The sequence below is a fragment of the Balaenoptera musculus genome, chromosome Y (assembly GCF_009873245.2).
Source record: "Balaenoptera musculus isolate JJ_BM4_2016_0621 chromosome Y, mBalMus1.pri.v3, whole genome shotgun sequence".
Lineage (NCBI taxonomy): Eukaryota > Metazoa > Chordata > Mammalia > Artiodactyla > Balaenopteridae > Balaenoptera > Balaenoptera musculus.
Genome location: NC_045807.1, coordinates 787,100 through 803,565, shown reverse-complemented (window position 1 = coordinate 803,565; position 16,466 = coordinate 787,100). Strand labels below are relative to the sequence as shown.

The 16,466-nt window shown below is 35.2% G+C and overlaps 1 pseudogene; it reads left to right on the top strand.

The window, feature by feature from the left end:
* LOC118889458 overlaps positions 1-16,466 on the top strand; it is a 43,778-nt pseudogene extending 27,312 nt beyond the window's left edge.

The window sequence follows — 16,466 nt, the reverse complement described above, 5'->3', positions numbered from 1 at the left end:
GGGTCAAGGAGAAGCAGACAATTTGAACAGACTGATAACTACAAGCGAAATTGAATTTGTAATAAAAACAATACCATCAAACAAAAGTCCAAGACCAGACAGCTTCACAAGGGAATTCTACCAAACATGTAAAGAAAAACTCATATCTATTCTTCTCAAAGTATTCCAAGAAATTGAAGAGGAGAGAACACTCCCAAATTCATTCTACATGGCCACCGTTACCCTGATGTAAAAGTCACAAAAAGATGACTACCAAAAAAAAAAAAAAAATGACAGGCAAATATCTTTGATGAATAACGGTACTCTTAAATACAGAAAAATGAAAAGATATCCCTTGTTCTTGGACTGGAAGAAATTGTAGAGATAATTTTTTGGATTAGTCACCTAAGGTAAAAGAAATAAAAGCAAAAATAAACAAATGGGGTCTAATTAAACTTAAAACTCTTGCACAGCAAAGGAAATCACCCATGAAATGAAAAGATTGATTCGGCCAACAAGGGTTTGTATATCCAAAATATACATACAGCTCATACAACTCCGTATCTAACAACCCAATCAAAAAATGGGCAGAAGACCCGAATAGACATTTTTCTAAAGAAGACATGCAGATGGATTACAGGCACAAGAAAAGATGCTCAACATTGCTAATTATTAGAGAAATGCAAATCCAGATGAGATATCACCTTACACCTGTGAGAATGGCTATAATCAAAATGCTTACAAATATCAAATGTTGGAGAGGATTGGGAGAAAGGGAAACACTTGTACGCTGTTGGCGGGAAAATAAATTGTTGCAGCCACTATGGAAAACGGTATCACAGGTACAGAAGACAAACTTATGGCTACCAAAGTGGAGAAGGAAAGGGGGAGGGACAATTTAGGAATATTGGATTAACAGGTACAAAATACTATGTACAAAATAGATAAGCAACAGGGATATACTATACAGCACAAGGAATTATAGCCATTATGTTGTAATAACCTGTAATGGAGTACAATCTGCAAAAAATACTGAATCACTATGCTGTACACCTGAAACTAATGTATTGTTATAAATCAACTATATTTTAATTTTTAAAAATGTGTATACCTCTCCCCATGGCTGTTTCACTAATTTTGCATTCATTCCTTAAACTTACATGCTCTAACTAAAGTCTAGTTAATACAGAAATCTATGTGTTAGGGAAAGTCCATCATATGTGTTTGGTATGATACCAAGGTCACACACAAAAAGTTAGAATGTGTTTAAACACATTGTGGTGCCTTAGGCAATATAATTTGCAATTTTTTAGCAACATTTTTTTCCTAATGAAGGAATTTTTTTTTTTGTAAATATATCTTGAATAGTATCCCTACTTAGTATTTGGCCTGTAACTTGGGTTTCTGTCAAACTATATTAAGGAACTTTAAAAATCATAGTGAAGAGATTGGCAAAGAAAATTTGAGCTGGTAATTGAGGTCCCATTGGACACTTTATAGCTTTTAGACTAAATAAGTTTTTATTATTTGATTGTTTTCTAAATTCCTATTTATGATATTATGTAACTGTCACATAATTTTCTTGATTACAGTATTCACTCTCAACATATTATTTAGTAGTTTCTACAATATTATTTGGTTACTTATACTTCAGTACACATTGTTACCAAGCCATCTATCTTGCATTATTATTTACATACTGTAGCAAACATTCTTTTGGTCTTTATCAGTGACTTTACTTCTGAGAGCTAACTTTTAAAAAATAATATGAAAGTAAAATGAGCAAGAAAAAATATTATTCGACTTGCCTATGAGGAATTTGCTCAAACAGATCTCTTGTCATGTTCTAGTTAGTCATTTCCATCAAGAACTTTATTCTCTGCCAGAACCTGTATTTATTCTAATTAGAGTTCAAAACCAAGACTGTTTAGAACACTGAAAAAGTGAGCCCCATGTAACCAGGAAGTATTGGAGAGAACACAGAGAGGGAGGAGACTTATTTATAAACTTTATATTTATCACCAAGGTGTACATATTTTGATCTGACTCTAAATAACGTATGATATATTTTAAGAACTGAGTAAATGAATAGACTATTCCCTAATTCTCAGGTTTCCAACTAAATTCTATACATTGACACAGACTTTGAAAACAGAAATGACATTTAAACCATTTCCTGAGGAAAGAAATTGACATCAGAGAAAATGATGGAATAGAAAGTGTCAGGAATCCATCTCTACAATTGTACTGGCAGAAACTCTCTGAAGTAAATATTTTGGAACTTGAGTTTATTTGAATGTTTGCAATTTCCAGGTGACAGTTTGGCTAGATAATTGTGGTTAATATTGATCATATTTAGCTGTTAGTATAGTGGCAGCTACCCATCTTTTACCCCCAACCTCTTGATAAGATGCAAACTAAAGATTCTGGAACCACTTGCTGTTACCAGGGTGGGAAATAAGGACTTTGTCCTTGAAATATAAGGGTTGTGTTCTGATTGTGAGTTGTTCTTCTGATGACTGAAGTGTGGATATGGAGGACGGCCATCACTGTTTCAACACCCATGGGGCAAAGTAGCTTCCAGGCAACTTAAAGGGGTCACATTATCTTGAACATTAAAAACAACCACACACATTAGAAAGTTTAGAAAGATGCTACATTGATCAGGGAAAGACAAGAGCATAAGCAAAAATTCTGACAAGACTTAATAAAAATTTCACCTCAGATTAATCATAAGTATGGAGACACTGTACAAAAATTAAAAAAAAAAAACCTAGAAAGGGAGAGAATCTGGTTTAAGAGTCATAGTTATGAGATTTAAATGTTCAGTTTTCAATAGCAAGAAACCTGAAAGACACACATAGAAACAGGAAAAGATTACCCATTCAAAGGAAAAAATTAATTGACAGAAAACTGACTTGAAAAAGCCAAGCTATAAAACTTACTACACAAAAACTAAAACAACTTAAAACTTTAGCAAGCCATATTCAAGAACACATGGAAAGGATTATACATCATGACCAAGTGGAATTTATCTCTGGGATTCAAGAATGCTTCACTTATGCAAATCAATACATGTAATGCGTCACATCAATAAAATTAAAGACGAAAGTCACAAGGTCATCTCAATAGATGCAGAAAAAGCATTTGTCAATATGCAACATTCTTTCAAGGTTAACAACCCTCAACATATTGGGAATAGAAGGTAGGTACCTCAATGGAAAGAGAGCCACATATAACATACCCACAGATAACCTTATATTCAAAGGTTAATGAGAAAAAAATGAAAGCTTTTCCTTTAAGATCAAGAACAAGACAAGAGGGCTTCCCTGGTGGCACAGTGGTTAAGAATCTGCCTGCCAGTGCAGGGGACCTGGGGTCAAGCCCTGGTCGGGGAAGATCCCACATGCCGCGGAGCAACTAAGCCCGTGTGCCACAACTACTGAGCCTGTGAGCCTGTGCTCTAGAGCCTGCAAGCCTCAACTCCTGAAGCCCGCATGCCTAGAGCCTGTGCTGTGCAGCAAGAGAGGCCACCGCATGAGAAGCCCGTGCACCACAACGAAGAGTAGCCCCTGCTCGCCGCAACTAGAGAAAGCCTGTGCGCAGCAACAAAGACCCAACGCAGCCAAAAAATATATTTTTTTAGAACAGAAGAATACAAATTAAAAAAAAAAAAAAAAAAAAAGAACAAGACAAGAATGACCACTCTCACCATTCTTATTCAAAATCGTACTGGAGGTATTAGAGTAATAAGGCATGAGAAAGAAATAAAAGGCATCCAAGTTGGAAAAAAGGAAGTAAAATATTACTATTGCAGACGAAAAAATTTGGTGTACAGAAAACTTCAAATACTCAACAAAAAACCTATTGGGAGTGAAGTAAGTCAGAAAGAGAAAAACAAATACCGTGTGCTAACACATATATATGGAATCTAAGAAAAAAAAAAAAAAGGTTCTGATGAACCTAGGGGCAGGACAGGAATAAAGACACAGACATAGAGAATGGACTTGAGGACATGGAGAGGGGGAAGGGTAAGCTGGGACGAAGTGAGAGAGTAACATTGACATATATACACCACCCAGTGTGAAATAGCTAGTGGGAAGCAACTGCATAGCATAGGGACATCAGCTCGGTGCTTTGTGACCACCTAGAGGGGGTGGGATAGGGAGGGGTGGGAGGGAGGGAGATGCAAGAGGGAGGGGATATGGGAACATATGTATATGTATAACTGATTCACTTTGTTATAAAGCAGAAACTAACACACCATTGTAAAGCAGTTTTACTCCAATAAAGATGTTAAAAAAAAACCAAACCTGTTGGAACGTAATGATTTCAATTAAGTTGAAGGATATAAATTTCACATGAGAAATCAGTTTGCATTTTATACACTAACGATGAAATGTCTGAATAAGAAATAAAGCAACCTATTCCATTATAGTAGCACAAAAAAATAAAATGTTTAGACATAAATTTAATAAAGAAAATATGGGCTTCCCTGGTGGCGCAGTGGTTGAGAATCTGCCTGCCAATGCAAGGGACACGGGTTCGAGCCCTGGTCTGGGAAGATCCCACATGCCACGGAGCAACTGGGCCGGTGAGCCACAATTACTGAGCCTGCGCATCTGGAGCCTGTGCTCTGCAACAAGAGAGGCCACGATAATGAGAGGCCCGCGCACCGCGATGAAGAGTGGCCCCCGCTTGCCACAACTAGAGAAAGCCCTCGCACAGAAACGAAGACCCAACACAGCCATAAATAAATAAATAAATAAATAAATAAAAGAAAATATAAGACCTGTACAGTGAAAACTAAAGACATTGTTGAAAGTAATCATAGAAGACACAATAAAAAGATATGCTGTGTTCATGAATTAGAAGAATTAATATTGTTAAAACGTCCATTCCACCGAAAGCCAATCACAGATTGAAAGGACTCTCCACCAAAATAACAAAGGCATTCTTCAAAAAATAAGAAAAAAAATCCTAAAATTTGTATGGAACCACTAAAGACCCCAAATGGCAAAAACAATTGCAATGAAAAAGACAAAGCCAGAAGTATCACACTTTCTGATTTCAAACTACTACAGTTATAAAAACAGTATGGTACTGCCATAAAAATAGAGAGATAAACCAATGGAACAGACTCAAGAGTCCAGAATTAATCCCCTGAATATATGGTCAATTAATATGCAACAAGGGAGCCAATAACCCACGAGAAAAAGACTGTGTCTTTAACAATATTGAAAAAACTGGATAAACACATGCAGAACAATACAATTAGACCCCTATCCTACATCGCTCACAAATATTAACATAAAATGTATTAAAGACTTATATTTAAGCCCTGACACCATAAAACTCCTTAAAGAAACTCTATGAAAGAAGTTCCTTGACACTGATCTTAGCAATGATTATTTGGATGTGACACCAAATGGAAATACAAAACAAGCAAAAATCAAGAAACGGGACTATATTAAACTTAAAAACTGCACAACAAAAGAAACAATTAAAAATGGAATGCAATCTACTGATGGGAGGAAATTTTTTGCAAGCCATATATCAAATGAGGTGTCATTTTATCCAAAGTAGATTAAAAAAAAAAAACAACAACTCAGCTTAATGACAGCAACAACAACAACCACATTAAAAAATGGGCAGAGGAATAGAGAACAAATGTATGGACACCAAGGGGAGAAAGTGGCGGGGGGTTGGGGTGGTGGTGGTGAGATGAATTGGGCGATTGGGATTGACACACATACACTAATATGTATAAAATAGATAACTAATAAGAACCTGCTGTATAAAAAAATAAATAAAATTCAAAAAACAATAATAAAATAAAAATAAAAATAGACAGAGGATGTATGTCAATCCTAATCTCCCAAATGACGTATATACACTAGTATGTATAAAATAGATAACTAATGAGAACCTGCTGTGTAGCACAGGGAACTCCACTTCACGGTACAGTAGAAACTAACACAACATCGTAAAACAACTATAGCCCAATTTAAAAAAAAGTACTTCTGCAGGATAGGATCTGGGTCCCAAGGCATAACAATTCAAAATTTTAAAGCTATCTCCAAAATTCCTCCTCAAAAGGTTATACTCATTTACAAATGTACAGATATCATTTGATCCAGCAATTTTACTCCTAGGAATTTATGCTGCAGATATAGTCACAGCTATGTGATACAACTTACACACAGTGTTTTTTACTGTACAGTTATAATCAACTTATATATCCATCAGTTATGTCACATCTATACAATGGAATACTACAAAGCCATAAAAAAGAACGAGAAAGCTCTCTGCGTGTTTGTGTGAAAATTAAATTGCAGAGCATTGTGTATTTGCTTGTAAATGCATAAAATAGTCTTGTAAAAATTCATAGACGATTCATCAAATTAATTGCCTGTAAAAGATAAACTGTTGGCAGGGAACTGGGTGGGAACTTTTATTATATAGTCTTTTGACCCACGTGAATATACTACCTATTCAAAAGTTAAATAAAAAATATAAAAATTGAAATAAAAATAAAAATGGGCAGGGGAAATAAACAAACATTTTTTCCAAAGGAGCTATGCAAATGGCCAATAGGTGCATGAAAAGATGCCCAGGATCACAAATAATCAGAAAAATGCAAATCAAAACCACAATGAGATACCACGTCACACCTCTCAGAATGGCTATCAGCGAGAAGACATGAGCTAACAAGCATTGGTCAGGATGTGACAAAATGCGAAAAAGGGAACAACTGGGCACTGTTGTTTGCAGTACAGATTTGTTCAGTCAGTATGGGAAACAATACGTAAGTTCCTCAAAAAATTAAAAATATACCTACCATATGATCCAGAAATTCCATTTCTGAATATATACTCAAAGGACTCATCAACAGATGAGTGGAAAAATATTATATATAATACATATCAGAATCATGTGGCATGAGTCATTCCTTTTTCTCTCCCCTTTGATTTACAACTAATTACACATCCATAACTGAAAAAGAGTACATCTGCACAACATACCAGGACACCCAAGAGACCTGTGTTTCTTCAAGTCTGTGGATTAATCCTCAGAGGTAGCTGTGAAGTGAGGGGAATGGTGGCAGAGCTGACAGTGGCTGAGACAGTGGCAGCAGAGAGGTGAAAACAGGTCCAGCAGCAGGCCAGCACCGTCTTTCTTTCTGGCAGAGGAAGTGGAGAGTGTAGGTGTTGAATGTGGGTCACCCAGCTGCACATATCACAGCTGGAGGGACCTGCTGCTCTCCTTGAGAAGGAACTGTGATAACTTGGGGGTGGGAAAGGAAAGGGAAGTAAGCAGACAAAGGAAACAAAGTTAAAGTGTTTCCTGCTGTCAGCTCAGGGATTCTCCTACAAGGACCACCTGCAGACCTCTGGAAGTCCCGCACTTGAGGATCCCCCTACAAAACCTTGGGCACACCCAAAGTCCCATGTTCTAAGCACACACCTCCCCCAACTATGATGCCACCCCTTTTTTCTCCACCATGTGCGTACGTGTGTGTGTGTGTGTGTGTGTGTGTGTGTGTGTGTGTGTGTGTGTACAACAGAGAGACAGATATCAGTCAGTGGCGAATCAGCTCTGATAAGAGAAACCAAAAACTTGTGCTATAACACCACCTTCTGGAAAAGAAAAGGAAAAATCCTAATTACCAATCTGTTGGTAAAATAAAATTAAACGAAACTTTGCTTAAATAAGAACGGTGTTCACCACCTCAAATGCAAATGTGGCAGTGACACATGGCATCCAAAAATATAAAGAATTACAATATATTGTAGCACAAAATGATGGTTTTCCAGCAACCAAACCCAAAGACACAGAATATTGTGATCTAACTGATAAAGAAAGCAAAAGACCTGTTAGGAAAAAAATTCAGTGAGCTACAACAAAACTCAGAAAGACAACACAGTGGTATCAGAAATAAAAATGATGAACAGAAGGAGTACTTTAACAAGCCCATTGAAATTGTAAAAAAGGACTGACCAAATTCTGGAGCTGCAGAACTCAATGAATGAGATGGAGAATGCATTATATAGCATAGGAAATGGAGCATATCAGATAGAAAAGAGAGAATAAGTGAGAGAGGATATAAATATAGAAATAATTCAGGTGGAAGAGGAAAGGGAACTAAGTTTTTTTAAAATTGAAGAAAGCCTCGAAAACTATCAGACCCCATTAGGAGAGCCAGCATAATATTAGTGGGTATACCAGAAGAAGAAGAGAGGAAAAAAGGAGGAGAGAGTTTATTTAAAGAAATAATAGCCAAGAACTCCCCAAACCTAGGGAAGAAACTGGGTATAAAAGTCCACAATGCTAATAGAAACTTTATTATCTCTATGAAAACAAACGTTCTCCAAGATGCATAGTATGAAAACTGTCAAAAGTCGATCATAAAAATAAGACAGATTTTTCAGCAGAGACTCTACAGGCCAGGAGAGGGTGGAATGAGATATTCAAAATATTAAAAGATAAAAATGCCAGCCAAGAATATATTTTATTTGGCAAAGTTATCCTTCAGACCTAAAAAAAAAAAAAGCTGAGGAAATTTACCATCACTAGAGAGGCCTTACAAGAAATGCTGAAAAGAGTTGTTTGAGCTGAACCAAAAAGACAGAATTAGAAAACAGTAAATCTTTTTAAGAGTAGTAAATTTTTATGTATCAGTAACTATTCTAAATGTTAATAGATTGAACTCACCATTCAAAAGAGTGCTGGATCGATAAAAACAACAACAACAAAAACAAGATCCAACTATATGCTGCCTAAAGGAGACTTATTTCAGCTCTAAAGACACATACAGGCTCAAAAGTGAAAGACTGGAAGATGATATTCCAACCAAATGAAAACCAAAAGAAGGTGGTGTAGCCATACTTATATCAGAAAAATAGACTTCAAGCCATCTTTGGCTTGAGGGTAGCAAGAGACAGAAAAGATTATCACATAATAATAAAGGTGTTAGTACTACAAGAAGACATAAAAACTGTACAGATATACACTCCCAGCACCTGAGCACTAAAATATACTAAGCAAATAACAATAGATCTGAAGGGAGAAATAGGCAACAGTACAATACTTGTAGAAAACACAATACACCACTATCCACAATAGACAATCCAGACAGTAAATCAGTAAGAAAACATTGGAACTGAACCACGCTTAGAACAAACAAACTTAATAGACGTTTTAAGAACAATCTATCCAACAGCAGCTGAATATACAGTCTTCTCAAGTACACATGTAACATTCTCCAGGATAGATTATATAAGAGGCCACAAAACAAAAACCTGAAATTTTTAAAAGATTGAAATCATACCAATTATCTTTTCTGACCAATATGTTATGAAACTAGAAGTTGACAAAGAGGAAAGTGAGAATATCTTAAAACATGTGGACACCAAACAGCACATTACTAAAGAACCATAAGGCAAAGAAGAAATCAAAAGGGGAATAAAAATGTAACTCAAAACAAATAAAAATGCAAATGCAGCATATCGAATAGTGTGGGTTGCAGTTAAGGCAGTTCTAAGAGAAAAATTTATAGCAACAATATATACCATATATTAAGAAAATAGAAAGATCTTAAAATCTTAAATGAACAGTTTAAGTTAACACCTCAGGGAACTAGAAAAAGAAAAGAACAAGTTAAGCCCAAAATTAGCAGAGGGAAGGAAATAAATGAAATAAAGATCAGAAAAATCAGTAGAAAGGATCAACAAAACTAATAGCTTTTTTCTTTGAAAATATAAAGAAAGTGGACAATTCGTTATTTAGAGAAGAAAAAAGAGAGATTCAATTAAATAAAATTAGAAATAAAAGAGAAGACATCACAACTGATGCTACACAAATACATAGAATCATAAGACTACTATAAACAATTATATGCAAATAAATTACATAACCTAGAAGAAATAGATGTATTTCTAGAAACACACAACCTACAAAGACTGAGTCCAGAAGAAATAGAAAATTTGAACAAAGCAGTAATGAATAAAGAGTTCGAGTCAGTAATCAAAAACCTACCAGCAGGTAATACTCCAGGCCAGATGTCTTCACTAGAGAATTCTACCACACACTTAAAGAAGAATTTCACCAATTCTCACACTTTTCTAAAACATCAAAGAGGAGGGAATACTTCCAAATTCATCTTACGAAGCCAGCATTACTTTCATACAAAAACCAGGTAAGAATACCACAAAAAGAAAATTATAGATCAATATTCCTAATAAATATAGATGCAAAAGTTCTCAGCAGAATATAAGCAAACTGAATTCAAGAACACATCAAAAGAATTATACACCATGACCAAATGAGATTTATCCGTAGGATGCAAAGACAGTTCAACATACATAAATCAATACATGTAATGCATCATACCAATAAAATGAAAGCTAAAAATTACATGATCATCTTAACAGAGGCAGAAAAGCATTTGACAAAATACAATATTCTTTCATGATAAAACCCTTGCTAGATGGGGAATAGAAGAAATATACTTCGATATAAGAAAGGCCTTTTAGAATGAACCCACATTTAGCATTATGCTAAATAGAGGAAAACTGAAAATGTTTCTTCTAAGATCAGAAACAAGGCAAGGCTGCCCATTTTCACCACTCCTATTTATTTATTTACTTATTTATTTAATTTATTTGGCTGTGTTGGGTCTTTGTTGCTGCAGGCGGCCTTTTTCTAGTTGCAGCGAGCGGGTGCTACTCTTTGTTGCGTGGGTGTGCTTCTCGTTGTTGGGTAGCACGGGCTCCAGGCGTGCAGGCTTCAGTAGTTGTGGCTCGCAGGCTCTAAAGCACAGGTGCGGTAGGTGTGGTGCATAGGCTTAGTTGCTCCATGGCATGTGGGATCTTCCCGGACCAGGGCCTGAACCTGTGTTCCCTGAATTGGCAGGCGGATTCTTAACCACTGCACCACCAGGGAAGTCCCTCACCCCTCCTATTTATAGAGTACTGTAGGTTCTAGCTAGAGCAGTTAGGCAAAACAAAGAAATAAAATGCATCCAAATTGGAAAAAAGGAAGTGAAGTTGTCAATTTTTGCTGGTGACATAATCCTATGTATAGAAAATCCCAGTCAGTCAAAAAATTGTTGACATTAATCAACAATTTTAGTAAAGTTGCTGGATCCAAAATCAACATACAGGAATCATTGCATTTCTTTACACCAATGGCGAAGAATAGCAAAAAGAAATTAAATAAACTAACCAATTCACAATAGCATCCAAACAGTAAAATACTGAGGAATAAATTTTTTTTAACAGCAGGAAATATAATTTAATCCCATCATACCATATTACACTATGTAACAGTCTATATTTTGCCTGTTGATATGTAACATAGTTAAGTTTATTACAAGCATTATTTCCTAAGACTTATGGTATAAGTGCTTCTTTCCAAGTATTACCACTTATTTAGTGTCTATCTATATGTTAACATTAAGTAAATCAGTGATAAATGTATACAATGCAATATGCATTGTGCCATTTCTCCCTAGAAAACCAAAACAACTATGAAATCTAAAACAAGGCTATCAACATCACAGATGCATGTCTTGAGTAGGTTAACAGCATTTCCCCCTTAACATGAAGGCATTTTCATCAAAAATGCTTCATCATTTTTAGGCTAACATTACTTTAGCAGCAGCTGGTCTTCAGGACGAGTAGATCAGAAGCTTCAAGTGCTAAAGACACGGAATTACTCTGAGAAACATCCTTCCAGACGACTAATGAAAAGAAGTGAACTGCTGGTGTCACCTTAACATAAAATTGTGCATTTTCCCTTTCAATGTGTGATTTAGTTCATTTATATGATGACAACAAAGTTTTGAAGTTCTCACGGCACACCAGTGAGATGGACTGATTTGTCAAGAAACCTCTTATTTGTTTTAATATTTACATTATAACAATACAATAACTAGAAAAAGGTCAGTTCCTTGGTGGCTTTAAACCACATCAATTTCAATATCTGTTTTTCAAAATAATGATGCAATTAAATCTATGCTTCTGCAACAATAGTGCGACACAGTATCCTTTCCTAGATAAGGGAGCTGAGATTTATTCAAGTAGATGCTTTAAATGAGGTAGATTGTTGCCAATTACTTATCAATCTTGCATGTTTGACATAAAATATATTATGAAAAAGCTTAGGAACCGAAATATCTGCACAAAAAAATCTACCAAACTTTTCTGAAGGAAATTGAAGACACAAACAAATGATAACATCTCATGTTTATAAATTGGAAGAATTAATATCATTAACATGACCATATTCCCCAAAGCCATGTACAGATTCACATCCCATCAAAACACCAAAGACATTCTTCACAGAAATAACAGAAACAATTCTAAAATTTGTGTGGAAACACAAGTAACCCCAAATAGCCAAAGCAATTCTGAGGAAAAAGAACAAAGCTAGAGGTATCACATTTCCAATTTCAAACTATACTGCAAAGCCATAAATACAGAATGGTACTGCCAGAAAAATAGACATATCGACCAAGGGAACAGAATAAAATGCTCAGTATTAAATACCAGTATATACAATCAATTAATATTTGACAACAGAGCCAAGAATACCCAATTCAGAATAGACAATCTCTTCAACAAATGGTTCCTTGATTAAGAGAAAAGAAAAGTCTCAAGTAAAGCACGTCCTTGACTAAACGGCCTCAACGGACTGAAAAAAGAACAAACTCTGCCCAAAGTTAGCAGAAGGAAGAATATAAAGATTAGATCAGAAGTAAATGATATAGGGACTGGAAAGACAGTAGAAGAAAATCCAAAAAAAATTGTGTTTTTCTTTTAAAATAAATAAAGGTGATGAATATTAGGTAGACTAACCAAAAAGAAAAATTACCAGGGATTTAAAGAAACAAAATTATAAATGAAAGAGGAAACGTTACAACTATACCAGAGAAATAGAAAGTATCATGAGTGATACCACTGAAAACTATCATGTGAAAACAAATTGAACAACTTAGAAAAAAAAAATTAGAAACATACAACCAACCAAAACTGAATTGTAATGAAATGGAAAATCTGAATAGAAAATTATGGAATCAGGAGATGGAATCACTAAAAATAAATTTCCCAATAAGGAAAGATCTAGGACCTGATGGCTTCATGGATGAATTCTGCCAAACTCTGAAAGCATAATTACTGCCAATACTTCTCAATTTTTTTGAAAGAACTAAAGAGGAGGAAACACTTCCAAACTGATTTTTGAGCTAGCATTACCCTGAAAGCATAGTCTGATATTGCACTACAAGAAAAGAAAATGTTTCTGATAAACATAGATGCAAATATTGTCAACAAAATACTAGGTTATGGAATTTAATAGCACATAAAATGGATCAAACATATCAAGTGAGACATAATAGGATGTAAGGATGGTTTCTCATACGGAAATCAATAAACATGATACACCACATTAACAAAAGAGTAAAATCACATGATTATCTCAATAGACTCAGAAAAGCACTTGACAAATTTTAATAATCTGTCATAATAAAAATACTCAACAAATTAGGTATAGAAGAAATGTACTTCAATGTAATAAACTTCCTATATGACAACACACAGCTATCATAATAATTGTGAAAAGCTGAGAGTTTTTTTGGGTTTTTTTTCTCTAAAATCAGGAAAAAACAAGGATACCCCTGTTTACCAATTGTCTTCAAGATGATATTGGAAGTCCCAGCTAGATCCATTGATTAGAGAGAAAGAAAGAAAGAAAGAGAGAGAGAGAGAAACAAGGAAGGAAGGATGGAAGGAAGGAAGGAAGGGAGAAAGAAAGAAAGGTAGAAAAAAAGGAAGGAAAGGAAGGAAGGAAGAAAGGGAGGGAGGAAGGAAATAAGGAAGGGAGGAAGGAAGGGGAGGAGGGAGGGGTGAGTAAGGGAGAAAGGAAGGAAGAGAGAGAGAAAGATAGAAGGAAAGGATGGAAGGAAAGAAAGAAAAGAAAGGAAGGAAAGGAAGAAAGAAAAAGAAGGAGAAAGAGAAGGAAAAAGACAGAAAGAGAAACAAAGAAAAATAAATACAAACAGAAAAACAAAAGTGAAGAAAGAAAAGCCAAACAAATTTTAAAAAACGTAGTCTCTGTCTGCAGATGATGTAATCTTATATATAGAAAATGTTAAACACTCCACCAAAAAGCTGTTAGAATTAATAAATTAATTCAGTAATGTTGCAGTGTACAAAAATCAGTTACGTTTCTATACATTATTGACGCAGTATTCAAAATAGAAGTTAAACAATCCCATTTATGATATTATCAAAAACAATGAAATAATTAATAATAAATTTAACCAATGAGGTAAAAGTTCTGTAAACTGAAAACTATAAGACATTGATGAAAGAAATTGGAGAAGTACAAATAAATGGAAAGATATCCTTATTCTTGGTTTGGAAGAATTAATGTGAAAGTGTTCATAGTACTCAAAGTCATGTATAGATTTAAAGCAATCTTTATCAAAATTCCAATGGCATTTTTTTCCCCAGTGAAGTAGAACAGTTGTGGCTCAAAGCAATGGATTAAAAAAAAAAAAAAAAAAGTCACAGCATTTTTGGAAAAAAAAAAAAGTAAGGAACAAAGAAGGGGGAATCACTCTTCCTGACTTCAGACTATATTGAAAGCTAACGTTAAAAAAAAAAAAAAAATATATATATATATATATATGGTACTGGTATATCAATAGACTCATACCTCAGTGGAATATTATAGGGAGCCCGGAAAAAACCCACATATATATGGTCAACTGATACCTGTCAAAGGTGCTGAGAATACACAGTGGGGGCAATGAGAGTCTCTTCAATAACTGGCGCTGGGAAAACTGGCTATCTAAACATGCAAAAGAATGAAACTAGCTTTTTAGACCAATCACGCAAATCAGCTCAGGACTGATTAGTGATTTAAATGTGAGACCTGAAACTGTGAAACTCCTAGAAGAAAACATAGTAAAAACTCCTTGATATCGGCCTTGGCAATGTCTTTTTGAATATACTATCAAAAGCACAGGCAACAAAAATCCCAAGTGGGACTGTATCAAACTAAAAAGCTTCTGTACGTAAAGGTTGTGATCAGGCAATCAGTGAAAAGGCAACCTATGAAATGAGAGAAATGTTTAGAAACTCTATATCTGATAAGTTAATATCCAAAAAACGTACAAGGAGTGGGAGAAAAGACTGACTACAAATAGGCCTAAAGAGTGTTTCTGTGCTGATAGAAATATACTACTTAAAGATGGTAATAGTTTCATTACTCTGTAAGATTACTAAATAATATAGAATTGTTTTCTTATAATGTGTGTATTTTATGTTATAACACATTAATAAACATGTTTTTAAATGGGCCTTCCTGAAGACAATAGAGAAACAAAGCAGTGGATAGTTGAAGAAGGAGATGGCAGTCACATTCACAATGGCTTCTCTTCCACCATGCAATCTGCTCAGCAGCTGCCCTCACTCTCCTATTCTAGTTTAGCAACAGGAGTCCCAGTAGTGTTCAACCCCAGCACTGACTCTAGACCAGCTGCCTCAAAACAAACATTGATGGCAGTTGCCCGTCATAACCACTAAAAACATCCTCAGCTTTATGTCCTATGATTAAATTAGCTAGCTCTACCTAATCTGTGAAAGAATGAACTTGGTCTGCCAGAGAATGTTGAATCAGGAATTTGTGTAAATAGAGAGGTATAATATATTTCAGTAACAATTTAAAACACAACTTGCAAGAAGAGAATCAGAAACAAACAAAAAAACTATTAATTACCTGCTCATGAAGACATCTTTACTGCTAGTGAAACAAGATTTTCAGTATTAGCTATGAGTTTCCTAAAATATGTGGATTCGAATCTCTGTTGCTCCATCTCAGAAAATGTTACTGATGAAATTATGGTGAGCTGAGAAATGTCAGTTCTACCAGATTCTCCCAATGAGCTCATGAAGGACTTAAAGAGTTAGGGGTATTTTCTCCATGGCAATGGAATATTTTGATGAGAAAATTGTTTTAATTCTTCAGAAAAAATTACCATAATCGAATTAGTCTGGAATACTCATGGTTTTTCCTCCGGTTTCGGAACATTCTGCAGCCCTAACAATAATTCAGTGTTCTCCAAGCAAAGCCCTTAAACACAAGAGGTTACCAAACTCTTAACAGCACATTAAAATAAGTAATGCTGATGTGGCTGTTCTCAGGTGTGAAATTTTGGAGCTTTATGTAAACCCAAATGAAAGAACAGCAAAAGCAGCTTCAAGACCAACACTAGAGCCTGCTAAAACAAATGCAGTACATAGGTGAACAGTATGCATGGGTAGGGCAGAGCGAATATGAACTGTAAGTGATGGACTATACAGTAGAAATTTCCTCAGGGTGTCGGCAGAATGAGGAGCCTCCTCAGAAGTTTGTTCTAAAAATGTAGCAAAGCCACAGATTCTTTTAGAAAATCTAAATGCCTTCGGAATGAAATATAA